Here is a 19,998-nt window from a genome sequence, read left to right as displayed (position 1 = left end):
CTTGAAAGACATGAGGAGACATGCTAAGCGGGGTTTTTTTTTCTCCAAAATACTGAATAATATATATGATAACGGTGTTACGAGAAACTTTTTCCAGATGGAGTAGTCGATCTTTGGATCAAATTGCCACAACATGTTATAAATGCAGGAACTGTTTCAAAAAGTTTTAAATACTGCTACATGATTACTGGACAGGCGATTGGTTCTATTATAATTTATGAACAGTAACTTCATCCATTGCCAGGAACTGATGAATTAAAATATTTTTGTTGTAGTTCATGTGTATATTCATAATTGATATGGATATAGGGATTATTTATAAACTTGCATCCATAATGTTTCCTGATAAATCATTATTGTAAAACATTTACGGTACCTCCAATTTTTATCTCAATTCACACAGTAAGCTTGCTTCCATTTTCATATTATCGTATACAGCAGAAACTATGATAATCTGTTTTTTTTTCATCCTTCCTTTGTTATACAGAGACTATGTTCAGCCAGAGAACATTTACGTTCGCTTGACAATGCCACGAATTAAACGAACTAGAAATAAATGTGACTTACAAGTCTGTTAATGCCATCCGGCACGTGCCGAGTATAATAATACATACCTTTAGGAGAGTGACAGTTCACAACCAAAGTTGCGCATGCTGTCTCGACTAATGGACCAAGCTGTCCGCAATTGATACTTTGTCGTGGCTTAATCAATTTAAAATTATATACAAGACAACAAATATCGCAGAAAGTATAAATATAAGCATTGACCTAACAAGCAATGGTATTCACAGTGGTATAAATGGCAGAAAAAAACATTGCAGTGTGATTAAATTATTAATTTAACCAGTTAGCCACCCTAATTGATAGTGACGTCGCTTATCTCAGTGTGACGACAGTTCTAAAAACTGGTAGTAGCCTCACCACCACCACCACCATCTCGAGGATCGACCTCGGTATCGTTTTGATCATCTCAGCATCAGTATCGTGATCTCCAAGATTTGTGACCAGATTTTTATTGTAAAAACTTCTTTCCAGATCAAGTTAAAAAAGAACTAGCTTTGATTATGCCAGTTTGTCACTTGGAAGATGGGAAGATAGCTTTTCATCCATGATTGAATTGCCAGTAGCGGAGACGAGTTTTATTAGTTTTTTTTTCTGTGAAACTTTAAAATAATCCATGCTATCTGTTAGCCTGACTAAATGAAGTATTAAATTAGATATCGCGCCATGTTGTGACAGATATAAGCGATTTAATGAAAAATGTTGATATAGGTCTTACCGATACCCCCCCCCCCCCCCCCCCCCTATTTTGAGGGTTTTACATGGAATGTGTGTAAATATTGAATTTTAAGTGTTGTGGTTAAGTTACTCTATTTCATTACGGTAAAGTACGTGTAAGGACTGAGATTGGCAGCGAGACTTCAGAGAGAAAAAATTAAACACGTATACACAAAACAAAACAAAAAGACGTTTGATTGAGAATACCATGAAAATGTACTAAAAATAATAGTGATCTTGTCTTCTAAAGTATTTTGCTATATACTCGTCAATTTTGTCATGGACAGTTATAATGCATATTTTAATATGTATCTTATCCAGAGACATAGAATGGAAGCATCTGATTTTCATCTAAAAACGGAAGTATCAATTTTCAATCACGGTATTTCTAATGTGTTATGTTTGTTCTGTATGCAATTAAAAAAACAACCAAACAAACAAACAAAATTAGAATTTAAAAAAAAAAGGAAAGAAAAAACCCACTCAATTTACAACATTACCTTCAGAGGGATACCATTCCATGCACAATTAATGTATACTTAATTGTCTATCGGCTGTAGCTGGCGTTGTCAGGTCTTAAATTTACTGTTGTCTTCTGGTTTTGATGATTTTTGATTAAGTCAATGATAACGATAAAATATTTTACCTTTTTAAACAAACGTTTAAATGATAACTTTATCCAAAGATGGATGAGTTTGTTGAAGGTTCATCAAAATGTTATTTGTGTAAATTCTTAATAAGATTATATTTATCTCTATATTCATCTTAAACTGATCCCTATATTTCGATTAGCAAAGACTAATGAACATTTTCTATTACGTTGTCCACTTTTCGCGCAGTTTCGCTTACGTTGTTTTAGTGCTCTAAACTATCCCTTATCAACTGAAATACTCAAGTTCAAATATTTTATTAAAATGCCACACATCAGATTCACAATATAAATACAGAGTATAAAAAGAGTTAGTGTAAAAACCACTCTTAAAACTTAAAAGATTCATATCTACACAACATTTAAATCTGACGTCCATTCCACATTGGAATTATGAGACACTATGAGAAATACTACTCTTCGGTGATAACGAACTCACGTATGATGAAACTCTTTTGATTTTTTCCAGTGTTCAAGAATTTATAATTATTTCTAAAAGATTTGAATGATTGTTTTTTTTCTAGTCCAGTACACAGCTGTTACGGCAGGCTGTATATCTCATGTCATGACATTAAATTCCTCTCTAATCTTTTTCTTCTAATCTTTTCATCTCTCCTCTTTTCCGAATTTCCCCATTTTCACCTATACAAGTATTACATTGCTCACTTACGTATTCTCCCACTTGCTGCCGTTTACTCAATGTGTCATAAAAGGAAACGGATTAATATAAGTCTTATACTTGTTTCCGAATCCCATTCAAATTATGATTGTATGATTGTGTATTGTATATGTATGAATTGAATGAATAAAATAAAGTTTATATTAAAACGAAACAAAGTTAAGATTGAATACAAGCTGAATAAGTGGATGTATCCGTTCAAATGACACATTGATAAAATTATATTCCTGATTCAAATTCAGTCTTATTATCACCAAAACTGATTCAAACTGATATAATTTTGTTATCCGTGCTGAAATGCATTAGTTCGTTAACTTATTCCACCAGTAGTTTACATTAAAACCACCTGCATTAAAACTATGCCGTTTATCTTTTTAAAAAGATATTTCTTGTTACTTTTAACATATTTTGTAGTATATTTACGAGAAATGATTGACAAGGCCTTAATTATATCATTTTAAGCTTAGGATTTTTTCCCATTCAAGCCGAGAAAACTATTTTCAGAATTTTGAAGAGTCCCAGAGATATAGTGGGGACTCAGAATTTGAGCGAGTCCTACAGGAAAAGAATGACGTCAGGACTCAAATACCCTGGTCCAAAAAAAACCCTGCTTATATCCATCCATAGTGGGCCAGAGACTTGTATATATACGTCTCTGAGTGGGCTAATTCTAAATTAAAAATAAATAAATAAAAAAATTCTGAAGTTATTCTCTTCGTGTGTGTTAATTCTCGCGAATAATTAATCTCCAAAATTTAGAATTAACCCGCGAAAAAACAATGGCACACGGAAAATAATGACTGTGACATCACTCCACAATCTATGAATCAATATCACCCGGCTTCTTGCCACAGTCTAGTGGTAACTAGATTATAGATACTTTATGTACATTACTCTCCATAACGATCGACCCTAATCAAAACAACACGGTACAGTATTTACGCGTCCGTAGTTACATAAAATATCTTCTACGGTGCTCGTCGCATTTTTTTCTTGTGAGAAAAAGCAGATCACAAGACAACTGCAAGATTTTACTGCTGAACATGTGATACAATTAATGTACGCCGTATGCACATTTAACACTGCACCTATAATGATCTTTGGCTTTGTAACCAATTAATTAATGTCTGCCTCCTCCCATAAATCCTTCCCACTTGTTAAAAAAATTAACAAAAGATCTATTTTGATGTAATTTTATGCTCCGTGTCATGATTTGTCCCCATTAATCACATAAAAATCGATATCAGTACGCAATCCAGTAAAATTAAATTTCCAATCTGTTACAAAGTTATCTTCAATAAAATCAATTCTTTAAAAAATGAAATAAAATTGATTAAATGCAAATGACTAATGCAATACACCTGTAATGGAATGGTTAATGAACCAGCGCTTGTACCGTTATAATTGGGTTATCGTAATGCCTTTTGAGATGACCCCCGATCTTCACTGTTAATTCCCACAATACACAACTAACACGGTACATTTCCGCTATGGCGGAAACTTACTTGGTTGGACGGTGAAAGTGGAACTTGTACTGTTTGTGTTCACCAGGAAACAGAGTGAGGGATATTGAGGGGTTGGAAAGTCGGCGTGTGTATCGAGGAACGCCGTGAGATATTGTAGCAGGTAAGTTAATGTTGTCTGAATGCAGAATGCATGAAATGCCCAACGGGCAGTCGGCTGAAGACGTTGGGATGAAAATGCTGCCCCAGCGACTCCGATAACATCTCTGTCGTGTCACGGTCCGCTACACCTGTAGTCATCACCCCGAGGCCATACAATTACTGCTTAGATGATGATAATTCATAAATCGTTACTTTAACTTATATGTTAATTCAGAAAATCGATGTAGATTTCAATTGAGTGACAGCGTGTTACGTTTCACGTGTACTATGGGGGTAACCGGTGCGCGTGTTGGAATAATCTCTCTGCAGGTGTCAGCATGTGTTCGCTTTAAGCTTGTGACATTCCAATGGCTGGATCTTTAGGGAAAGCAAGTGTCAGTCGTACTATTAAAGAATCACTGTATTGTCGATAACTACATTTTGTTGATGATATAAACTAAGAAATACTAGATGTTTACATAAGATAAAAACACAACAACTTCCTCATGTTATGTAAAACAGTTGAAGGAAAGGATCAGCTGTCATGACATACCACCCTAAACCCCTTCCATAAACAGCTATACTTTTGATTAAACGATGATTGAACCATAAATGATTTCATCAGTTCTAGGGTTTGCAGTTTAAGATATTTCAATGTGTGAAATTAAGGCTAATTGATAATAGAAGTAAAACTCTACAAGTCAAAGAGGAATGACTTTGATATAATCGCTTCATATTTCTTGTTAAAATGGTCTGTAGATATATATCAGAAAAAAATGAGGATTTTGAGGCGACTTACTCTGAAGATGTAGACAGTTACATATACATGGTACACGTTCATATTCATGTAATACTGATGATGATTCATGACTCTTTAAACCAGAAAAGTTTACTATGAGAATATAATAATGGTTTCGGTAACTTGGAAAAACTCAACCACCATAAGTTCTCTGAAAGACCATCCACACAGCAAATCACAAACATGCATGGCCATGTCAGTCGACGTCATTTTCATCACCCTTCTGACATAGATATGACCCTGACGTGAAATGAGTTTGAGTCAAATGATTTTTTTTTTGATGTAGCATCTGAAGGGTAAACAGTAATAAAAAGTTATGTAATTATTGTGATAAAAACCTGATATAGTGGTATATGCTGCTTGCATATATTGCCAATAAGAGCTGACAGGGATATGTCAATATCAAAGATCAGTTATCAGCTGTTAAGATATTGATCCCTATTATGCCAATTATTGAATTTTACAATTATATATAAACTTACCAATTTCAGTCATCAAAAAGGTAAAAAATAAACCCATGAAGAGGACATAGGATTTTTATTGTTAAAAAATATATTGATTTGATCTGCAAAGAGATTTTAAGTCATCATTAAGTAACACACTTCAAGTTGTATGTATACTGGATTGATCACCTTGTCAGGATCGTTTTGAGTTGACAAATATGTGTAGTAGCTGGTGGCTACCTCCATGAACAACAAAAGGAAGCCCGTTGTATGTTATACTATATAATAGTTGTAGTATTTGTTTGTTTGCTGGGTTTATCACCCCATAAACAGCCAGGGTCATTTTAAGGTGGGGTCTCCTTGTAGTAGTTGGTGACTACCCCACTGAACGACATACGGAAGGCATGTTGCATGTCATCTAGAGCAATAAGGGTAAAGTATCTTGCCCAAGGACACAACCATGACAGCACAGGCCGGCACATTTCTCATCTTTCCAAGAAACACAAACCAACACGGATAGGGGGCGTCAAACCACACTCCTCAGATCCAGACCAACAATAAATATATAGAATATCAATATTTACAATTCATTATAACTGCAGTATGTGCTACAGTTTTCTGTGTTTATTTGCCTCTATGATATATTTTCCTAATCTATTCAATTCTCTTAAATTATTTGTATTCAGTAAATCTAAAGCTTTTAAGACAGAAGATGACTTATATGAATTATGTTTGTTAATATGGTAAAATTCTGTATAATTCTGAATGTCTAGGACATGTAAATGATAGAAAATGAAATTCATCCTCAATCTCATTTTAGTCACAGTTATTACAATATCGTTATATATTTGGGCAATGTTTCTACTTTTGTGGGTTTCTATAGCAAGATTGTGTGAGATATACACAGTTTCGTAATTGCAATTCCATGTTGCTTACGTAAAGATTTAGTTAAGTAGTATTGCAGAGTAATCTTATCTACGAGATAGACAACAGCAAAAGATGGTTCATGAGCTTACTGAAAACACAAACCACCTCGGGTGGGTCAGAATTTCACAACACAACTCCCCTTCACCTGAAATAAGTTGTATCACTCTGATACTCGATTGAATGAAATATTGCTGCCCCTGCATAATTTGTAAATGAATTAGTAGATATTTTCACTATTGGAAGAGTGAATTCGAACATAACCTTTTCATTCTCAAATTCCAGACAATTCTAATTTTAACAAATCAAATATCATAGGAATGGTACCTCGTTTTGCCCTTCAAGTTTGTTAGCAATTGGAAATTGAATTCTGGATAGGTGGAAGTGTTTTTATTCCGATTGCAGCCTTTAGTATTCTGCGATGTACATATCTTTGCTTATATGCCAGTCGACAGTGCCCATTAAGAGTGTAGAGACATGGGCACAATTTTACTGTTGCATGATGCTTGATAGCTAGTCTGTCTGCAAGTGATGATGTGATCGTGGACTTTTCAGCAAATAAATATATGCAGACAACAGTTATATGTATCTCTGACATTTTGGTTCTCAAACGGTATCATATTAAAAAAAAATCATGCATAATGCAAAAATCAATCCCAATAAGCCCCTATATAGTGGCTGTATTATATATATGAGTTTCTTTTGGCCCAACACCAATTGTGTGGCATTTTGATGGACAGTCGTCTGTCAACAAGTTTGAATTCAATAAGTCCTGTTTCTATCATGATTAGTAAACAAATATAGGACATTCAGGGCTTTTTCTGGGGGCTCGCTTTTTGGGGCCGTTAATGGGCCCCATTCCCAATTGAAATTATTCATATTTAAGCCAAATTCCCAAAATTTTCAGTTTACTTCTGAAAAACCTTTTCCAATTTACCAATTTTCTTCCCAAAATGAGACAAAAAGGCCCTTTTCCAAATAAATCAGTGAGAAAAAGCCCTGACATTACTTTTATCCTAGACTGGCCCCCTGTGTCTAGAATATTAAAATTATAAATAAAATTGAGCATTATGATTTTGATCCCTAGGATATGTCTGATCCTAAGTTTCAAACTAGGGGCAGATAATCTGGTATTAGAATTTAGCTTGGCAATTCTTAAAAAAAAAAAAAAAATTAGGGTCTGGTGGCCAGTCTACTTTCATCCTAAAGATTCATTGCTCACTATGTCTGTCCATATTTGTCATATTGGCTTGACTTCAGTGTGTCTTTTAGAAATTTCCTGATGCACACAACTTAAAACTTATGGACCATGTATAAAGTTGGTGTATCTTAAAGTAGGTCACTGTAGCCTGTATTTTTTTGCCTCCAGCATCATATTTATAATTTAGTGCATAAGCCAAACAAAACTACTTCTATCTAATGTATTTCAGTTAAACCCCCTCAACAGAAAGAAATGCACTGCAAAACCCAATTTTGGTTGGTGATTTTGTTCCTAAAACAAATTCATCATGTGTTTTTATCATGTGAAAAAATGGCAATTTTTTCTTATAACAATGAAATAGATTTTAAAGATATAAAACCAACTCCCAAAACATTTGCGATTTTACAATCAGTTTTCTTCAAATTAAAAAAAAAAATTAAAAAAAATAAGAAAAATTTTCTTTAAATAAAATCTAGTTCATTAGCTCTAACTTGCTGGAAAGGCAAATGAGCTTGCATCACTCATCCATTTGGCTAAAACATATATGTTTCTGGAATGTAGGTTGACAAAGAGGCTGGAAAAGAAATGACCTTAACTAATATCTAAGGTCACAGGGGTCAAATTTGTTAAAATTTTCAAATAACTTCTTTGATTAGCCAACAGGCCAAGAATCATGATATTGGTTGGTAGATTCTGGGGAAGAGAGAAAGATTTTGAAAAGAAATTACCTTTATTATATATATATATATATATATGCAAGTTCACAGGCCTAGGGTAAAAATGTATGTTAAAACACGGAAAGAACTTCTTCTTATTAAGTTAAAGGTCAAGAATCAAGATTTTGTAGCAAGTTCCTTGGATGTACACACTTCAAAGTTTGAGAATGTAAATAACTGATCCATATTCAAGATCATAAGGATAATTTTATTTAAAAGCTGGAACTGTTTCTTTTGAATAACTAAAGGGTAGGTTTCTGGGAGTCATTTTTGTGAAAATGCCTCTGAAGATGAATTGAAGAAAAATCATAAACCATTTGAGAGATGTTGGACCATTGGGCCTCTTGTTTTACAATTATAAAGATATTTTGTCGACTTATGACGTCGACTCTTTTTAATGTATGAACTGAAACTGTATCCAGCAAAATGTGACATAAGTAAAACAGTATTGTGATTGATGCTATATATAGCAGTATAGATCTATCAATCAAGTCTACAACACCTGTTACAGTATCTATTGTTATGGGTTAATAACATTTAGATAAGACATTCCTGGGTCATCTGAATCATGTGTCTACCTCATACATATATAGACTTTATCTACAAACAGACCCAACAGATGGGGTTATACACTTGTGTTGAGGCTGTGTTAGTAGTCAAAACAAAACAAATATTGGTCCTGATGAAGAACCTGCGATAGGGTCGAAACTAGAAGACAATAAAGTTCCAACTTATCGGTAACGCTTGAGTATGTTGCAGTTATTACTTCCTTCTTATAAAACAAATATTTGTGTTTTTTTCCTTTCTGTATTTCCAAAAGTTTGTTGTTTTATCTGAACACCATGACATAAGAAAAAAACATTACATAATATAAGTGTACATTTTAGAAGAGGTACCTTCTGCTGTTTACTGCAGCTTGATATTTTTTTTTATTGTTTTATGACCCAATCTATAGTTTTAGCGATTTAGAGCTTTTTAAGAAACACTTGAGAAAGAGACTTACAAAATTGAAAAATATTGCACTTCAGTAAGTTTTTTATTAGAAAAAAAAATGTGTTCAAATTATCCTCTGATTCAAACTGTCACTGGAGTTTTGTCATATTTCAAAACTGTAAATTGACTTTTGCATATGGAAATGTTTCCTCTGATCATGTGGAATTTAGTTTTTGTTGTAAACAAGTTTTACTGTATTATGATATTTTAGTTCATGTGTAAATCTAGCCTGTATAAAATGATTATTATAAAGATAATTTATAGGTGTAATGTTTTTCCTTATTTTAATACTGCACATATCCGTACATCTGTCAGCAATTCTGACTGAATTCTGAATTACCATATTTATCTGCAAGTTAGCCCCTAGCTGTTTACAAATAAGCTTAAGCTTCTGTCCACAGAGAAGACCCCTTCTTCATTGCGAAAAAAAAGCGTTTTCACAAGCCCTCCAGACACTTCAACTTTTACACTAGGGGTGGGGGCTAATTTGAGGATAAATATGGTACTAAACATTTACACTAGGGGAGGGGGCTAATTTGAGGATGAATATGGTACTAAACATTTACATTAGGAGAGGGGCTAATTTGAGGATAAATATGGTACTAAACGTTTACATTAGGAGAGGGGGCTAATTTGAGGAAAAATATGGTACTGAACTTTTACACTAGGGGAGGGGGCTAATTTGAGGATGAATATGGTACTAAACTTTCACACTAGGGAAAGGGTTTTGTTTGAGGATAAATTCAGTACTAAACTTTTACACTAGGGGAGAGAGATTAATTGAGGAAAAATATGGTACTAAACTTTTACACTAGGGGAGGAGGCTTATTTGAGGATGAATACAGTACTAAATTTTCACACTAAGAGGAGGGGGCTAATTTGATGATAAATGTGGTACATTGAACCATATCCTGCTTGATAGATGTAAGAGTGTCTCCATTAGTCAGCACTCAATTTTAATCCAGCTTTGGTTAGAATTTTTTTTAGACTAAACACTTTGTCGATAATGTGCACTAAGATTGCAATGGCATTGAATTCATTGATTTCAACATGGACATAAAAAACTACCGGGTTCAGAATCGAAAGATAGGCATTAACGGCAATTGCATGTCGGTGCAGCACAAAACAAATGAAGTGTCAAAGTTACTTAGATGTTTGGAGCATGTCATGCAATGTGGTGCGATGCTTGGGTTCTAAACTAAGAACCAACGATATGATTTAGTTAGGATTAGGGAAATTTTAGCTCGGGTCGAAAGGACTAGTGAGGCTGTGCTTTGGACCGTTGTAAATTGTACCCATCAGTCCTTTCAGCGATAGGCATTCGTAAACTTTTTTTTTAATTGCTACTTTTCCAGAGTGGCTGATCAAAGTGGAATTTCACAAATTTGATCTGAAGCATGCTGGGTGTATGGAAATCAATTTTGTATAAACAGTTGGTTTGGGCCCCCTAGGGGCTCGACGGATCAGGCTTTTAAAGCGGGGAAATTTAGTTCGGAAATTTTTTAAAATCCTTCTTGTCCTGTAGGAGTTACAGTATTTTGTCCAAATTTAGTCTGATATATCTTTGTGTGTAGGGGAATCAATTTTGTACAAACATTGTGTCTAGCCTTTGCATGCTGTGTCAGGGCCGGTGGTGCCAAAGGAGAGGAGCCCAATACAAGAAATATGACAGACTCCTTAAAATCTTTCTTGTTTGATCAGGAATATTTATATTAGTTTGCTGCATACCAAGGTGAAGGATTTTCCATTTTTGTCACGTCTGTGACCAAGTTGTGAAGGGAGACTGGTGTTTCTGGTAGAGGCGTCAACGACGTCAACACTTCACCTTAAAGTGATGCATTTAGATCCATTGCTCAAAAAGTGCTTACCCTCCTTATTTTGTTGGGGAGAGCTCAAGAGTTGTTGTTAAATTACTTTTGTTTTTTTCCCTGAAATTAAGACAAAAAGTTATTCATAAACAAAATTCTTTGAATTTTAAAATTTTAAAATTTTAAAATTTGTAAAAATGTACTTTTCAGAGAGCTTAATTTTAAGGGATGTAACAGTTTGCAACTATGCTGTTGTACTTTAATGGAAACCCAGACAAGTTTCAAAAATGTGATAAGAGAAACTTTTTAAGTTAGCAGTATTCTTATCTTAATGAGCTAAATATGAAAAGTGTTTATTTCAGAAGTACATCTTCTGGAAAAAAAAAGATTCTGTTGAATCGTTTATGAGTGCACTAATGCATTTGATGTTCCAATGACTATACCTAAATTGTACTTATTCAGTTTATATTTTTAAAGTACCCTCCACATGTACCTTTCTATAATTATGTTTGAGACCTGATATATAGAACTGTGACCTTTTCGACCCATTTTCCCTGGGACCTCCACTGTCAACTCTTGTGACAAGGACCTTTGACATTAAATTGAATTCAGTAATAAAAATTTGTGAAGAAAGGCAAGCTGTTGTTTTATTTTCCACACTGTTGTGGTAAATTCATCGGTATAAAAGTTTACCAGAAAAAAAGTATTGGTTTATTTTTAGGTCATCTGACCCAAAGGGTCAGGATGACCTATAGTCATCGTGCTTCGTCCGTCGTCGTCCGCCGTGCGCCGTGCGCCGTCCGTAAACTTTTTCTTTCAAAAGGCTACTCCTCCTTAACGCTTGGGTGGATTACTTCCAAATTTGGTTTGAAGCATCATTGGGGGAGGGCAATCATATTTTATATAAATGAGGCTGGTCTGACCCCTGGGGCCAGAAGGGCGGGGCCCCAAAAAGGGAACTTAGGTGAATATTGCTATAAAATCCTACTCCTCCTTTACCCTTAGGTGGAGTACAACTAAATTTGGTGTGAAACATCATTGGGGGAGGGCGGTCATATTTTATATAAATGAAGTTGGTGTGACCCCTGGGGCCTGAGGGGCGGGGCCCCAAAAGGGGAACTTTGATGAAATTTTGCTATAAAATCCTACTCCTCCTTAACCCTTTAGTGGATTTCAACCAGATATGTTGTGAAACATCATTTGGGGAGGGCGGTCATATTTTATATAAATGAGGCTGGTGTGACCACTAGGGCCTGAGGGGCGGGGCCCCAAATGGGGAACTTTGATGAAATTTTGCTATAAAATCCTACTCCTCCTTAACCCTTTAGTGGATTTCAACCAGATATGTTGTGAAACATCATTTGGGGAGGGGGGTCATATTTTATATAAATGAGGCTAGTGTGACCCCTGGGGCCTGAGGGGTGGGGCCCCAAATGGGGAACTTTGATGAAATTTTGCTATAAAATCCTACTCCTCCTTAACCCTTTAGTAGATTTCAACCAGATATGTTGTGAAACATCATTGGGGGAGGGTGGTCATATTTTATATAAATGAGGCTGGTGTGAGCCCTGGGGCCAGAGTGACGGGCCCAAAAAAGGGAACTTTGATGAAATTTTGCTATAAAATCCTACTCGTCCTTAACCCTTTGGTGGATTTCAACCAGATATTGTGTGAAACATCATTGGTGGAGGGTGGTCATATTTTATATAAATGAGGCTGGTGTGGCCCCTGGGGCCAGAGGGGCGGGGCCCCAAAAGGGGAACTTTGATGAAATTTTGCTGTAAAATCCTACTCCTCCTAACACCCATAGTGAATTATTACCAAATTTGGTGTGAAACATCATTGGAGGAGGACAATCATATTTTATATAAATGAGGCTGGTTTGACCCCTAGGGCCAGAGGGGCGGGGCCCCAAAAGGGGAACTTTGGTGAATTTTTGCTATAAATCCTACTTCTCTCTAACCGTTAGGTGGATTAATACGAAATATGGTGTGAAACATCCTTTGGGAAGGATGGTCATATTTTATATAAACGAGGCTAGTGTGACCCCTGGGGCCTGAGGGGCAGGGCCCCAAAAGGGGAACTTTGGTGAATATTTGCTGTTAAATCCTAATCCTCCCTAACCTTTTGGTGGATTACAACCAAATTTGATGTGAAACATAAGGTGACGGCAATCATATTTTTTAATGAGACAGGTTTGACCCCTGGGGAAAAAAAGATGGGGCAAAAGGAGCGCTTAGGTTAAACATTTCTTAAAAATGCAATTCCTCCTTAATGCCTGAATTGATTACAACCATATTTAGTATGAAACATCATTGGGGAAAGGCAATCCTAATTGATATAAATGAGTCTTGTCTGACCCATTGGGACAGAGGGGCATGCCACAAAAATGGGAACTTGGCTAAAATTTTGCTTTATGATGCTGCTCTTCCTGGACAAGCTAAATGGATAAAAACCAAATTTGATCTAAAACATAACTGGCTGCGATAAATAATTTATGGTAATAATGCTGGATTGGGGTGTGTGTCCCTGCTGTGAGTGTAAGTGTTTGTCAGATGACCGTTAAGGCCCATGGGCCTCTTGTTTGGGTCACGTCCTAATTTTGAAAGTAGCTTTACCCTGTTCATCGTTGAATTTTTGATCGTAAAAAAATTGACCTGATATCTATAGATATATAAAGAAAAAGAAAAACTCGACATTACATCTATAGTATACTTTCATCGCATCTTGGCAATTCTTCAGACTGTTTATTTAAAAAGATGTAGTGTGACATCACGTCCCTATGATGATGGAGTAAACATTTACTTATTAATGTCACAACAAATATATATAATTAAAAAATAAAAAAAAATCATGAAAAGAAGTGTTATATTATTACATAAACATTTGCTACATTAATGTCACAACAAGTATATCTAATTAAAAAAAGAAAAAAAAAATCTTGAAAAGAAGTGTTATATTATTACATAAACATTTTCGCTTTCACTCATCAGACTCCTATTAGAAATTTTGTCTAATGTGACTTTATTAATTGTTCTTTGTTACTTCATAAACTTTTTCTACATACAGCAGGCATTTTGAGACCTGGCTAAAAACTGGCAATAGTGCTTGCTGTCTACTGCAGCGAACTGGAGAATTTGTCCAGAATAAGAATTCACTTCTCCAGAAAATTTATAGATTTTTTACAATGTAACAGGCCATATTATAACGCTGGTTTATACTGGGTACATCGTGTGTTATGTCACTGTTGTTATTATCGGACATGTTTATTGTCCCGATAAATTCTACAACAGTTTTCAGCCAAATAATATGAAACGTTGACAGTAGAATATTTGTTAAAGATTATCATATTCTGTTGTTTTCTATATTGACAGCTTTCAATTGATGTTGACTTTATTTATTTTACAACAATTGTTAAACAAATTATATCAACTGATTAATATATTTATTACATTAATTATATTAATCACGCTTGTTGACCTGATTGAAGTATGCGAAGGGTCTTAATGTGGGGGAAGGAAAATGGGTGACTGGAGAAAACCTGCATGGTTGGGCAAGTGACCCCCCCCACACTTTTTCATGTTCAATTGGGGAATCAAACCCAGATCACCTAGGTGATGGCCAAGTATATTACTACTGTGCTAAGGTTCATTCCATAAATTTTGAAAAAATTAAAAATTTTTGTTGGATAGATCGGTAAAAATCTTATGTAAAACCATTTCTATTTGAAAAATCTGAAGGTTATGTTGTATACTTATACACTAACACCAAACACTCGGGTGTCATCAACAATAAATGTCGGCCATCTTGGTTAATAAAGGAAACATTTTTGTTGTAATCTTGCCATGATATTATGACTTTTTCACAGAATTCTCCTACTAAAGGAACACTCAAGTCCAATAGGATTAAGTTTAGAAAGATCCTTAAGACGTACATGGGATGGCCTCCAAAATGTACTCGTCCAACAAACCTACTTGTCAATAAAATTCACTTGTCTGTCAGCTTTTCCCAGCCCAGGGGTATTCTTATATTTTGCTTTCCGATCGGTGGAAGAGTTCTAGTACCTTCAATATATAGCTCCAGAAATCATAATATAACATGTTTAGATTAGGATTATGAGGCCAAAGACATCCTTTTACACCTATAGCTATATGATATTAACAGTCTTTCGAGGTCGGATGTTTCAGAACGCTTTTGCTGTCTGTATAATTTTATCTGTTTAAATATAATACACAGAACTATGTTCTTGTTTAAAGTCATAAGATTTCAGAGAAACAACTGTCAAGTTGAAAATAAATTTAAAAGATACATTGCTTTGATTTCCCTGTCATAATTGTAATTGACGATTTTGACGCTTGCTTTCTGCCCACTCATTATAATTGTTCTGATGATAATTACCTACCGATTTTCAACATACAAAAATCACATTTCTCACATAGTATAAAGGTAAAGAAACTTTCATACAATTTTTCATCACACAATATTATAGTTATATCAAAGAAAACAGGCAATGTTTTTGTTAGGAAATATTGTAGATCCTATTTGTTAAACATGGCTTTATGATGTGTTTTTGGCTATAGAACTTATGACTGTTCCTTGACACACGGAGAAGGTACCATGGCCACCACCCATCTGACCCACTTAAGACTCAGTTACACAATTTATTGCCATATTTTTCTGCAAATAAGCACTTACCACGAATAAGCCCGCTTCTTCATTTTTGCATTGGTTTGCAAATAAGCCCTGTAGATAGATATCTCTCTAGTATGGTATAAATACACATGTATTTTATCTATCATGTCTGCAGCTGAAGGTAAAATGCTCGAGTTAAGCCTTGTTTCATTGGCCAGGAAGATTTAAAGGACACCAGTCTCTTGCAGAATTACTTCCCATGGGGCTATTACCCATTACAGTAGCTGGGTAGTCACAACTATGGTATCTTTTATAGCAGAACTACAACTACAATTAAAAACAAAGAAAACTGCAATTTTTAACAATGCTCATTTTGAAAAAAAAAGAAAAGAAAAAAAGATTGAAGTTTCTTATATAGTGTTAGCCAATCTAACACTGTACATGTACAGTGGACATTTAGTTTTCCCGGCAAGTAAAATGAGAATTAGATAGTCCGGACCCATGTTGTTTTACTTTCCCAGTGCTATTTGGCTTTAAATGTCGAACCCTGCATATCAGCTTGAGAAGAGAAAATTTTGTTTTCACCAATGTTTGAAAAAAAAAAAAAAAATCTTGCAATTTTATTATGGATAGATATGATACAGAAAATCTTTCATAATTTTCCATGTTATTTGGTCAGAGGTTGGAGCTTGCTGAAATGAAAGAAAAAATGATGACTGGTTTCATAAATCTTTTAAAATGGAAACTTGTATTATACTGCTATATCTTTGGTACATGGGATGTTTTCGTTGATATCAAACACAATGTGTATAAGTAGTTGGATGATGTTATCAGTTCAATTGTCATTAATGCTGATATTCGTACTCTGGAATTCGTATTAGATTCTAGGTGATTTCCTGAATTCTGTACCTTGGGGCACACAGACATTGACGAAACAGCTCAACACGAAAATTTGAACAGGAATAAAGATTAGATTAAATCTACAAATGTAATTAAAATGTAGGAGAGAATTTCCAGTGTAGATATGGATGTTAATTAAACAGACACATTGAGGGCAAATGATAGAAATAGGATTACACGGGTGTTTTATGTAATGAATTATTAGATATTGATTCTGGTACTGTCTCAATTCTAATAAGCCCACTCCGGTCCGGATAGGGAATGAAACTGTCTCTCGTTTCCTTGAGTATTCGATGAAAATGTCACAGATTGTAATACCTGATTGTCTGATTTGATTGTTGCATTTATCACCTGTGAACAGTCAGAGACGTTCTGAGGTAGGGTTTTCTTGTAGTAGCTGGTGGCTACCTCACTGAACAACATACAGAAGTGTATGGGAGGCCAGTCATGCCATATTCCAGAGCAATTAAGGTAAAGTGTCTTGCCCAAGGACACAACCAGCATGAGTGCAGACTGGGCCGTTTTCTGATCATCTTCCCAAGAACAGCCAGGGACATTTTGAGGTAGAGTCTCCTTGTAGTAGTTGGTGGCTACCTCACTGAACAACATATGGGAGGCCAGTCGTGTCATATTCCAGAGCAATTAAGGTAAAGTGTCCTGCCCAAGGACACAACCAGCATGAGCGCAGACTGGACCGTTTCTGATCAGCTTCCTGAAAACAGCCAGAGATATTTTGAGGTAGAGTCTTCTTGTAGTAGCTGGTAGCTACCTCTGAACAACATATGGGAGGTCAGTTGCGCCATCCAGAGCAATTAAGGTAAAGTGTCTTGCCCAAGGACACAACCAGTATGAGCGCAGACTGGACCGTTTCTGATCAGCTTCCTGAAAACAGCCAGAGATATTTTGAAGTAGAGTCTCCTTGTAGTAGCTGGTGGCTACCTCTGAACAACATATGGGAGGCCAGTCATGCCATATTCCAGAGCAATTAAGGTAAAGTGTCTTGCCCAAGGACACAACCAGTATGAGCGCAGACCGGACCGCTTCACAGTTTCCTGAGAAACACAAATTGCCATGTGCCTCAGATTTTCACCCGAGTTTATGTATAGGCTAATGCTCATAGCTATCGTGATCTGACCCCTTGGTTATAAGACAACACAATGGACCATTCAAAAGACACAAAGTGACAAGTGCCTATAAATATGAAATAAACAATATTATGCATGGATAAACAAGTGCTTCATAATTCAGCTGTTGAAATCCAGAAGGAAAATCAGAAAAATAAAAATGGGCTGAATCAATAAAATGTCACAATATATAGTAGGGGAGATACATCAAACGTGATAATTTCATTGATTTGCTTTTTGGATAATTCTGACAGAACATGTCGTGAAATACATGCCCTGTATTTACTGTTCAGTTGTTAATTCATGGGGCAATATTTCGCAGTTGTCCAAATAGAAATAGGGGCCCCGCTGGCTCAGTGGATAAGGTGTGCCGACACTGTCTTCCACCTCTGGGTTGCGAGTTCAAAACCCATGTGGGGCAGTTGCCTGGTACTGACCTAGGCTGATGGTTTTTCTTTGGGTCCCCGGCTTTCCTCCACCTCAAAAACCTGACCCGTCCTAAAATGACCCTTGCTGTTAATAGGACGGTAAACTAAATAAACAAAAACAAACAGAACTAGTTTGCAGTTATTACATTTCGTGCAACCACATCTTGTTAACATTATGCAGTAAACCGGTCAATACATGAAACAGTGTATAAATTGATATTTTCACACTGTATTTAATGGCTGTGAATACAGTGAAATTAGATAACTCGCAAATATTACAAACTATATATGATTCAGAACCAGCGCCATTCTCGCTATTAATAAGAATTTTAAAGCAGCATGCAGGGTAAATAAATTGGAAATTTTTTTCATCAATATTTCAATTATTTGAGATACACACGTAATTGCAAACATAATGATGTGTTGAACGATGCAGGCCCTATAGACCTCATAGTCCTCCTGGTACCTGGAGGGGATGGCGGAGTGATGACTATAATTTGCATGCAGGTGTCTGTTAACCTTTCTATTTGTCCTTCAGTCTTTACGTCTCTCCGTACTTTCTTCCTTTGTCCTGTCTGTATCTCCTTCACTACTGTCACTAGAACTTCTTACTTTATGGTTTCTGTGTGTCAAGTAATAAAAATAGGTCAATTTGACTTACATTTTGACCTATGACCTACATTAAAGAAAAGTGTCTGGGCAGTGACTTTTATCAGAGAAAAAAAAATTGTTGATTCTTTTTGTATAATTTCACATTTGGTGGGGAACTAATTAGCTTGAATGGTCTAATATACAAATGTATCACACTATGGGACTAACATATATATAATATTTGAAATATTGAATTCACCATCGGTAATATAGGACAAGTTCATATATGGTGAATGCTTGATCACTTAGAACAACAGTTATGTTATTTGGGAAGGTAATCAGCATTGAAATAAATCAAATTAAAGCTTATATATGACTATTGTTCTGCTATTTATTTACATTTCCGTTAGCACAGTAGATATGGAGGTGGAAGGAAACAAGAGTCGCATAATGTATATAATGTATATTTAGCTTCCTTGCTATGTTTTTAAGGTCCAGATTTCAAACGTTTGGAACCAGAAAGCAAAATGTTAGCTGTATGAATGTATTGACTGTAATGCTTTGGGATGCCTTCACTTTAATTTAAAAGATAAAAACTTTCAGAAAAGAGATTTGAGGAGAATATTGGAAAATGTGTAAAATTTTGAGATAGAGATATACCTCCTATTCTAGTCTTCATTCAATCAAAATTACTCTTTGTAGGAGATGAATTATCTTTGAAATTCCTTATAGCAGCTTGTAAGTTTGGTCAACAATGGGTTATTAGAGACAAGCTCATCATTATTTTGTCAGTTTCGGAGGCAGTCCCCACTCGGTAAACACGCACCATTGGAGTTCTACAGAAACGCAGCCACTGTTTTTGGTCTGGGTATATGCTAATGTTTGGTAATTGTGAACTGCTTTTATTTAAATGTCAGTTTGCTTTCACGCATTCTCTTCTGTTTTTATCATATCATCAATCGGTTTGATGAGCGAATCAAGCCATGCAAGACATTAACTGTATGTGAATTAGCAATGTAAAGGACCGATCAATGATTGCCGGTGACATGTCCTGCAATGGCTGCAAGCTTCATCTGACGTGTTTTTAGCCTAGTGGTGTTCATGTACATTTTCTACACATACAGAAAAATCTCATTATATAATCTTATCATTGATCGAGCAAAATTCTGGCAATATAAAGGATTTGGCGATATATATAAGTGGAATTATGGTTAAGGCGTCCCGCTACA

The 19,998-nt window shown here is 35.4% G+C and overlaps 1 protein-coding gene across 1 annotated transcript in view; it reads left to right on the top strand.

Annotated features, from left to right (window-relative positions):
• The first annotated feature begins 4,071 nt into the window (after window positions 1-4,071).
• Window positions 4,072-19,998, top strand: part of LOC117341584 (peripheral plasma membrane protein CASK-like) — a 268,153-nt gene continuing 252,226 nt past the window's right edge. The window contains exon 1 of the mRNA XM_033903430.1: window positions 4,072-4,232. The gene's annotated coding sequence lies outside the window, so the exon portion shown is untranslated. The remainder of the gene's footprint in view (window positions 4,233-19,998) is intronic.

This window comes from Pecten maximus, chromosome 14 (assembly GCF_902652985.1).
Source record: "Pecten maximus chromosome 14, xPecMax1.1, whole genome shotgun sequence".
NCBI classification, from domain to species: Eukaryota; Metazoa; Mollusca; class Bivalvia; order Pectinida; family Pectinidae; genus Pecten; species Pecten maximus.
This window is presented reverse-complemented; position numbering and strand designations above follow the sequence as displayed.